We start from the raw sequence: 9,762 nt of genomic DNA, 5'->3' as shown, positions 1-9,762 counted from the left end.
GAACTTATGATGAGAGGAGCTTCGATGGGGAGAAGCAGTTTGTTTCAAGCATTTAAAATAACTAAGGGTATATCATGATTACAAAGGGAGACAGACCCTTGACAGGAGCCCAAAGGATTTAGAACCGAAGTGTTGAGCCTACAGCCACAACACATAGCCCTATAGGGGAGAAATGGTAACGAGGCCAAACATAGAAGGGGGTGAAGTCATCACAAATCTGTGAATTCATAAGACTTTTCAAAAGAATTTTGTGACGAAGGAAGGCTCCGATATTGTAGTCCCTAAGTGTTGAATCGGTGGTCACAGGTAGTGTTTCTGTGGTATATGCACAACAAGGAGATAAGCACATAAGGGCTCGAGGAATCAAAACTTTATATTTTTGTAGTATCAAGTTAAAGGAAGTTACAATGAGTAAATGCTCTGAAGTTGCACTATACTAATATTACAGGATATATTTGGCCCTGATAGTGTAGCACATGGGTAATATAATATGGATGGGTCGGTGGCTAAGTTGCAGAGCACCTCCCAGTGCCACCACATCAAATCACAGCTAGTTCCAAAGTGAGGAAATTCAAGCAGTTAAAGGGAGAAAGCAACAAGCATATTGGCAGGTAACCGTGGAGGAATATAATGGCAGAGGCATGGCCACATCAGGGGCAATTAAAGGAATTGGCATGGGAGATATTTTGATGTTTCAATCGTGACGCCTCTTATTTCTCATTTTTGGTTAATATTTTGTTTTCAAGAAAATAATCCAAGCTGTTATGTAATCATTAGTACAGCTAGGCTATTTGCATGCTTAAACAACCTGGCAGTTAAGAGAACTAGCACTTTAAAGATATTTTGTAACTATTTTGTGGAATCTCTCCCTATAAAGAGGGAGGAAAGAATCACTAGAAAGGTTCAAGATTTTTTGGTTCCGGAGGTTCTAGATTTTCTTGTTCCATTGGTTCTATTTTCTTGTCTTTGAGGCTGTAACTATTTTTTTTGTTTGCATATTTTGCGAGTTTGGGCCATGTGACATGTATTTTTATTCTGAAATATCAATGAAGAATCTCTGGTGATTTGAATCAATTGGGATATGTAGTATGTGTTCCTCTTTTGTATTTTACTTCATGTGTGTTTTTCTTCTTCAAAAATTATGTAATTGTAGCTACCTAATTCACTCTTAAATCTCATATTTACTTATGTTATATTGTAGCAGATGGTACCTATGAAATTACAGATTTACCTATGTTATGTGATAGCAGGCAGTACCCGTGAAATCACAAATTTACTAATGTTAAGTGATAGCAGATGGTACATGTGAAGTTTGCCGATTTACCTATGTTGTGTGATATTATATAGTACCTATGAGACATGGAGATGAAAGCCTTATAATGCACTCCATAATTTATTCACTTCATTCCTTTTATCCTTTCATGATTATACTGGGATTTGTTGCATAGGATTATGTGTTTATCAAGCCCTCTGCACTAAGTTCCTTCCTTTTTTTTCTCCTTCCCATCTTAGTGCAACAAAAAAAATTTAAGATGCATTCTCTGTTTGTCAGCCATTGGACCTTAAACATTTTTTCTTGGGAATGATATCTTGCTCATGTGTATACTGAATCTGCCTCTGAGAAAGGAAATTGAACCAACTTTAAAAACATTTTAGATTCATATCTTGAACCGCACCAAATTATCTTCAAGAGAGAGTAAGATGTCCTAGGTAGTGACCTCTCCTCAACCTGGGGTTTGTCTCTAGGAGCTACAACACATTAAAAAAATGTGTTGAACATGTTTTTTTTAATCTACCTTCAAATTTTATCAATGTGGGTTTTGTCGAAAGACTGCATAATGGATACTCGTTGAATGTGGGATTCAATTCTGTGTCCAATGAGTGTTTACACTTGAAATATGAGTAAACCCATAAGGAGGTAAGCCAGAAATACAATTAAAAAGGGTATTTTTCTTCTTTCCCCTCCAAAATTCAAAACTATTGTTTTTTTATTTTCTTATTTTTCCTTAGGAAACCAATTTTAGGCTGAAATTTCCTATAATGTGGATGAGTTGAATTTTATTCACGATCTTCCTACTGCATGAAAAATGAAACCTATATTTTTGTGATTTCCAATACAAGGCTTACAACCACACTATCTAAGAGAGATGAATGGTAAATTTGCAAAGGAAACTATTCATATAAACATAACTTGCAAAATGGAAATATTCCTAACCTAAATACAAAAAGAAAGATGTGTGATAAAATGTTCAAAGGTGAGATACTAGAGTGCTTAGGATGGGCCTCGACCTAAGGGAATTGGGCCCTATAGAACACACTTAAATTTAAGACAATACAAGAATTCTCATTGATCTCAAAAAGTGCTCAAGTACATGGAAATGAAAATGACAAGTACAAGCTTCCTAGTCTAACAGTCACTACTCTTCTCTAAAAGTTTGAATCCTATTGAGCCCTTGGGCTTCTTTATTTCTACAAAAATGGTTGAGGGTAAACCTCCTTAGAAGGAGGGTTTCTTACCTCCAAATCCCTATAAAGGTGTATCTAGCTCCATGAGATCCTCTTAATCCTTGAGTGCATTAGTTGTTCAATAGATCCTCGAGCTATATGTGAGTAAATATAGGGACCAAGTTAAGTTGTAGGTGAGTAAATTTAATGGAAATTCCTCCTACATCTCCTCCATCTTTCTCCAACATACTTCTGCATAATAAATGCACCAGTTTCCTGCACATTAATCATGTTAGACCACAAGGTATGATCAACATCATTTAATCTTCCTAATACACACATTATAATAAAAAAGGTATTATCTAATGCAAGGAGACAGGTAAATGTATGTTGAAGGATGACTATATGGACCTTTTTACGTACATGTTATTTAGGCCCATCATCACCCCCTACTAAAGATGCTTCTCACCACCTGAGAAACTCAACCACTTAATTCCATTTCATGCATAGCCCTGGCGGTAGCCTTGACATCCCAAGGTATCTTTGATGGAGTTCCCTCTTAAGGGTGGAACCCTACATTTTTCTTTATCTCTTCCCATTCTTGTTTCTCTTCTATGTTTTCTTTTCTTTCTTATAGACCTAGTAGCAAAGGAGGGTTGAGCTTAATCCCAATCTAGTTGACCTTCATCCTTTGAACTATTCTCTTATATAAGGGTGTCTTCTCCAAGGCATTCCTCAATCTCTCTAGAGAGTGATAGTCTCCGATGTTTAAGCTATGTGGTAAGGAGTTCCATCTCCTCTGACAAGCCTGCAAACTCTTGGTTCCTAACAGCCTAGAAATGTCTTCAAAGTGCAAGATGGGTTGTTCCTATGTTTCTATGTATAGTGATGCCAATATGGGGTATTTAGAGATGATCCTATGGTTGTTGATGACAAGGTTAGGGGCTCTCAATTCTGCTCTAATCCATAGGGGTTCATGATTTTCCCTAGATATAACCATTTGTTCCTCTTCAACCCTTTCTTCCTTAGGAGTCAACTAAGAGGCCAATGATGATGTCATCAGTTGTACATCTCCCATCCTAGAAATGGGATCCCAAAAGTTCATATTAATCAATATGAGGTTGTGCATATAGAATTATGCCATCCTAGATTTTTCCTTCACACTAGATCTATGACAAGATTTAATGAACTATTTGTAATCTTGGAAAGGTAGTGAACCATATTGTGCTAGAGTCTTAATTTGAAATTTAAGCCACTGTTGAAAATGCAACAAGAAAATTCTAATTTAATTTGTCCTTGAATTAAACTAGGAATTAAATTGTAATTCCACATCTCATGAAAACTTGTAATAGTTAACTAAGTTAATTTTGAGTTAATTGGATTTATTAATTTGGATAATTCCCTAGGAAACTTTGCAAGGAAATAGGAGCTTGGCAGACATCAGAATTGGCTAATTATTGGCTTGACCTTGTCTGGGAAGCAATGAGATAGATTGAGATAGTGAAGAGGTTGCTCGGGATTGAGCAAAGCATTGTAATTTTCCAATATTTTCTTATTAATGCAATATATAAATAACAAGGGTTTTTAACTGTGGATTTCCCCAGAAAAATATTGTGTTACATTTGATTGAATTGCTCTTTTATGCTTCATGATTTCAGTGATCATTTATTGTTTTTGCTGATGAGTAGAGTAGACTCAAATCACTTGTTTTAGCATATTATAATCTTCAGTTTGAATCTACAAGGAATTTCTACGCGGTATTGAAGGTGAACTCACTATAGAAGAGGAGAATATGAGTTTGTATTTTGAATATGAGGAAAGTTAATACCCAAATATTTAGAAGAAGAAACCTACTCAAGGCAATGGTTATCATAGACGAAACTACCATGGGTGATATTTTTGGATTTAATGATCATGACTTTAGTCTTGTCAGCATTAACTGGCATACCTATCTTGGAGCAATAGACATGAAGAGTCTTAAGTTGCTTGTCTAGGTCACCGTGGCTCCTTGCAAGAAGAACGATATCATCAAAATAAAGGAGAAGAGTAATGATAATACCAGCGAGCTTGGTGTCTTTGCAGACCGCAGTTTCTAGACACTCCTCTAGTTTATCGATGTAAATACCAAAAAGCGTAGGGGAAATGGGACAACCTTACTTAACCCTGATATTACATTTAATATCTTTATACCACCCTTTTTTGTTCTTAAGCTTAGAAATGACAGCCTTGTAGAGGTGGGTCACAAAAATCCTCAGTTCAGGAGGAAGCATGATCTCTTCAAAACTCTCTCAGATCTTATATCGAGGGATAGTGTCAAAAGCTTTTCTAAAGTCCATAACACAACAAAAGAGATCGGTTTTTACGATTGCGACATTGCTCCGCGATGATCCTAAGGGTGACAAAGTGGTCGATGGTTGAGTGATGTCTCCTAACACCAACTTTCCCTCTAACTCTTTTACCTTGGTTCTCAAGCCAAAGGCTAATAAAGCTTCGCTAGGATGTGGCTAATCATAAAGGTCCTGTAGTTAGAGGGAACACTTTTGTCCCCATTTTTGAAGATAGGCACAATAACGCTTTGCTTCCAAAGCTTAGGGAAGCCATGCTTTATAGCCAAATTGAGAAGCTTGTGGACATGACGAATGAGGATAGATTTTACCATTTTAAAGACCTTAGCTTGCTAACCTTCAATATCTTTGGCTTTCCCATTAGCAAGCTTATTAATCCCAGACTCAACGTCTTCCAGAGAAAAAATATCATCCTTAATAGGAGTCTTTAAGATGATGTCCATGCTATCTGGAGAGTCATCCAACTTCTTAAGATAGTTATCCCAATTTTCTAGGGGGATAGAATGAGTATCTTTAATTTTACAAACAAGCACATTTTGCAAAAACTTTCTAGGCACAACTTTAGAAAGGTGGAGAAGAGGCTCTTGTCTCTTATTAATATATGATCTCTTCTTCCTCTTATGCGGTCAAACTAATAAATTAATAACACTAAGAAATAATAAAAATAAAAATAAAACATGAATTAAATAGATTATTCTATTAGTATTAATATTTAAATAAAAAGTAAAATCTTACATAACAAACTAAAATATCATAAATTAAATTAATTTTATTATTATTATTATTATTAAAATCAAAAGGAAGAGGGAATACAAATAAGTAAAAATGAAGAATAAAGTCAAATTTAATTTTCTCAAACAATAAAACCAATGAATAAAATAAATAAGAAAATAATAATAATAATAATAATAATAAATTAATAAATAAATTACTAATGATTCTTTTATACTTGTTATGTTATTCAACTGAAATATTAAAGTAATTATTTAATAGTTAATAGTTATATATGATTTAAGGTGAATTTTTAAGTTTGGAGTATGATTTAAATTTGGGTGTTTTTTTGTTGAGTTTGTTTTTCTTGAATTTAAGAAAACACGCGGGTCAAAGATTTAGAGGTATCTTATAAGAGGGAAAACTTGCCTCCTTAATTGGAGGTGGCTTGATCTTCCTTAAATAAGGGTGATGAGATAGACATAATTAAATACTAATAATTGTCTCCAAAACTAAGTTGACAACTAAGTTATAATAATTTTTCCCATGTATAAAACACAATATCAATTTTCTAACATAACTAAAAGAACGAAATAAAATTGAATATCTAAATATAATTAATTATTAATAATATCATGAATGAAAATTTAAATAATTTAATAAATAAAAATGATTTTAATCTTATTCATGATACTTTATATTATAATTGAACTCCTCATAACACATAGAACAAGAACATGGTAGACACTAAGGAGATTAGTGATAAATAACAATGTGATCTTCTAAATAGTTTCAAGGATCATGAAGGAAATAATAAAGAGGTGAGTCAACAATGATAAGAGAAACACAAGGAATTTTCTCAAGAAGAGATGTAGTTGATGTTATTCTCAGGTTTAATTTCCAGATTAGAGATATGTGCATTTTTATTCAAGGGTAGATCTTAATTCACATAGAAATTCAAAATTTATTTACAAAGTTGTTATAGTCCTTTGTAGATACACATTTATTCAAACTATAAAAAAATTTCTTTGTATTGATTAAGGTTTTCTATAGCATGAGGAAGTGATCAAGAAGAAATATGGAGGAATTGTACCAAAACGACCTCTGATTTCAAAGGTAGCAAATCACAATCTATTTCTTTATTTGTGAGGCATTCATGTTGGCATAATCAGACAAGCTCTTTAAATTCAACATAGGCCTCATGATTTTTAAGATTCAAGGAAGTAGTATTGCAGTACGATTTCATTGTAGCATGGTTGATGGATGTCGTAAAATAATTTGGACCTGCCAATGACTAATTCTCATGGGACCACAAAGGTCACTACGTGCAATTTCCACATGCATGTTTTTTCTTCATCCAACTTTTTTTGTCAAGCTTATCCCTATTTTTCTTATCTAAACTGTATAATTCATAATAACTCTTTCATGTTTTTACTAGTGAGATAGACAAGTAGGTTATATAAATTTTGGAGCCATTGTTTTAAAACCGAGGTGAGGTGTGGTCTTTTGATGTAGAAAAACAATATTTTCATTGTGGTGATTATGGACCACATTTTCTTAATTGTCAAGATAAAATGGTTTAATTTTTGTTGAGCGATATCTACATTATTTTCAACTACATGACATGGATTAGGTTTTCTAATGTAGAATCTATTGGATTAAAACGAGAACATGGTAGACAACAAGGATATTAGAGGTAAAGAGAAATGTGATCTTTTGAATAGTTTCAAGAATCATGAAGGAAATAATATAGAGGTGAATCAATATTCAGAAGAGAAATAAATACAATTTTCTCAAGAAGAGGTGTAGATGATGTTATTCTTGGTTTCAATTTCCAGATTGGAGATATGTGAAGTTTTATTCAAGGGTAGAGCTTAATTCAGATAGAAATTCAAAATTTATTTAAAAAATTGACACATGTTTCAAACTATAAAAAAATTGTTTTGTACTAATTAAGGTTGTCTATAGCAAGAGGAAGTGATCAATAATAAATATGAATGAATTGTACCAAAGCGACCTCTGATTTCGAAGGTAGCAAATCACGATCTATTTCTTTATTTACGAGGCATTCAAGTTGGCATAATCAGACAAGGTCTTTAACTTCAACACATGTCTCATGATTTGTAAGGCTTAAGGAAGCATTATTGCAATAAGATTTCATTGTAGCATGGTCCTTGCCTTTTGTTGGTACTTTTTTCTCTTTCAACAGTTGTCAAAGAAGCATTAATTAGTGCTATATGTCATTTCCATATGACGTATTATTGCAAAAGGACATGAAATTCACCACAACAGTAGTTCACAAAAAAATAGGTAAAATAATATCATAAATAGGACCAAGACAAACATGATAATCAAGACTCAAACCAACATGATAGCCAAAAACAAAAACCAGCATTGGCATGCACAAATCTAAAACAAAATGAAATAAAATTGAGAAGAAAATTAAGCCATAGCACACAAGTGTAAAATAAATAGTCCCCAAATTCACTTCATCTCCATGAGTCTAATATTCATGGCACTTCCAGCCAATATACACACTTATAAAACAAAGCAACTTAGGGTTGATTTACTAGGCTAGCAGCAACCTTAAAGCCTTATGTTCTCCAAAAGTTCACTGAGAACCTCCCACATACATGTGTGTGTGTGTATATATATATATATATAGATATATGAGTCAAGGAATTTGAGGGAGTGCCCCCTCCTCCTTCTCAGCATCTTGCATTGTTGTTGGGTGTCCTTGTGGCTCATAGGGGTCATTTTTTCTCTTTCTCTTCCCATGGGGACAATCCCTTTTCTGATGCTCTTCTCCACAACGCCAACATGAGAGTGTTCCCTTCTCCTTTTCAACCTCACAAGGCCTCCTACTACTACCATCTTTCCTTTTAGATTATTCAACTTGGTATTTCATTTTCCACAACCACTTTTGCAACTCATCATTCCGCTCAGTTGGTTCTTGTTGTTTCCTAGAGATTTTTCTAAGTTCTACCCTACATATTTTTAGCTCATCTTTTAGTTCTTTGAGCTTAACCTCCAAATTTCTAAAGGTTATTTTATTTTGGAGGGATTTCCCTCTTTCTTGTTCTCAATGGGCTTGGTTTATATCTTGCTACACCATGCCACAATACATGTTTCTTTTGCTACCACTAAGTCTTATTATGTGATTCCAAATACACTCAATTGTTAGTTCATAAAATAAATTAATGACACGTATGTTGGTTGTCATACTTACCACATTAGGCGAAGGAAGTAATTCTGTAGCCGTGACTCATTCTTAAGATCATTATCAACCGCATGTCATAAACCAGGACACTAGTTATCACACTCATAAGCTTGTTTTCAAAACTTAGGAACACGTGTATTGACATTGTTTATAATCATCATTATGCCAAAGAAAAAGGTAGTTTTCAATCAATACTATTTAAAATCATTGTTTGGTCAATTTAGTGAGGTCTAAATTGCTACTTTAAAATGTCAACCCGGGGTTCGTAAACTGACGAAGTGAAGTGTACTATATGTACTAGATAACCATTTCCTTAGTCTTTTGTCATTTTTAGTTTTTTAAGTTTGTGGATTTATCTTTCCCTAATGTGAGATGATGAAAAGGTGATAAAGCAAGTGAAATATGGATTATTATGGTGATCTCTAAGTGGTTTTTCAAAACTTAAAAGAAAGAAAGCTTTAAAATAACTACAATGAAATCAATTCTTCAAAAAGAAATAAAGACATCAAACAATGAACTAATGACATCGGCCCAGTATCTTTGTTGCTGAATGAAAATGAAAGTGAAATCTACACTAAATTCAATTAAAAGTAAGAACAACTAATCCACACTATTTCAACTCTTCAACTCAATCTTATTTGTGAAAGATATCATGAAATGTTAAGCAATGTGAAATCTAAAAGAAGTTAAACTGCATAAAAGAAACTAATCACACTACTTTAACTCTCTTGAACTTTTGCCTTTCAGCTTAATTTACCCTGTGAGAAACAATCATGAACAAGTCAAGCAATGTGAGATCTAAAGCAAACTAAATCAAGCTATAATGAGTGATATTCTGGTTCCTAATAAAGTTATTTGATTATAGAAAGAAACCGTTAACAGATGAATAACACGATATCTAAGAGCAGAAAATAAATGTACAACTTAAGGAAATGGCAGTACTGGAAGTCAAACTTCAGAAAACAAGAGTCAGCGACAAAGACAAGATGATCTCGTATGCCAATTATTACAAAAAGAAAAGGTGAAAAATTGCCCCGGGCT

This window comes from Pinus tabuliformis, chromosome 4_1 (genome assembly GCF_031772625.1).
Source record: "Pinus tabuliformis cultivar Carrire ecotype Pingquan chromosome 4_1, CPIR1, whole genome shotgun sequence".
Classification (NCBI taxonomy): domain Eukaryota; kingdom Viridiplantae; phylum Streptophyta; class Pinopsida; order Pinales; family Pinaceae; genus Pinus; species Pinus tabuliformis.
This window is presented reverse-complemented; position numbering follows the sequence as displayed.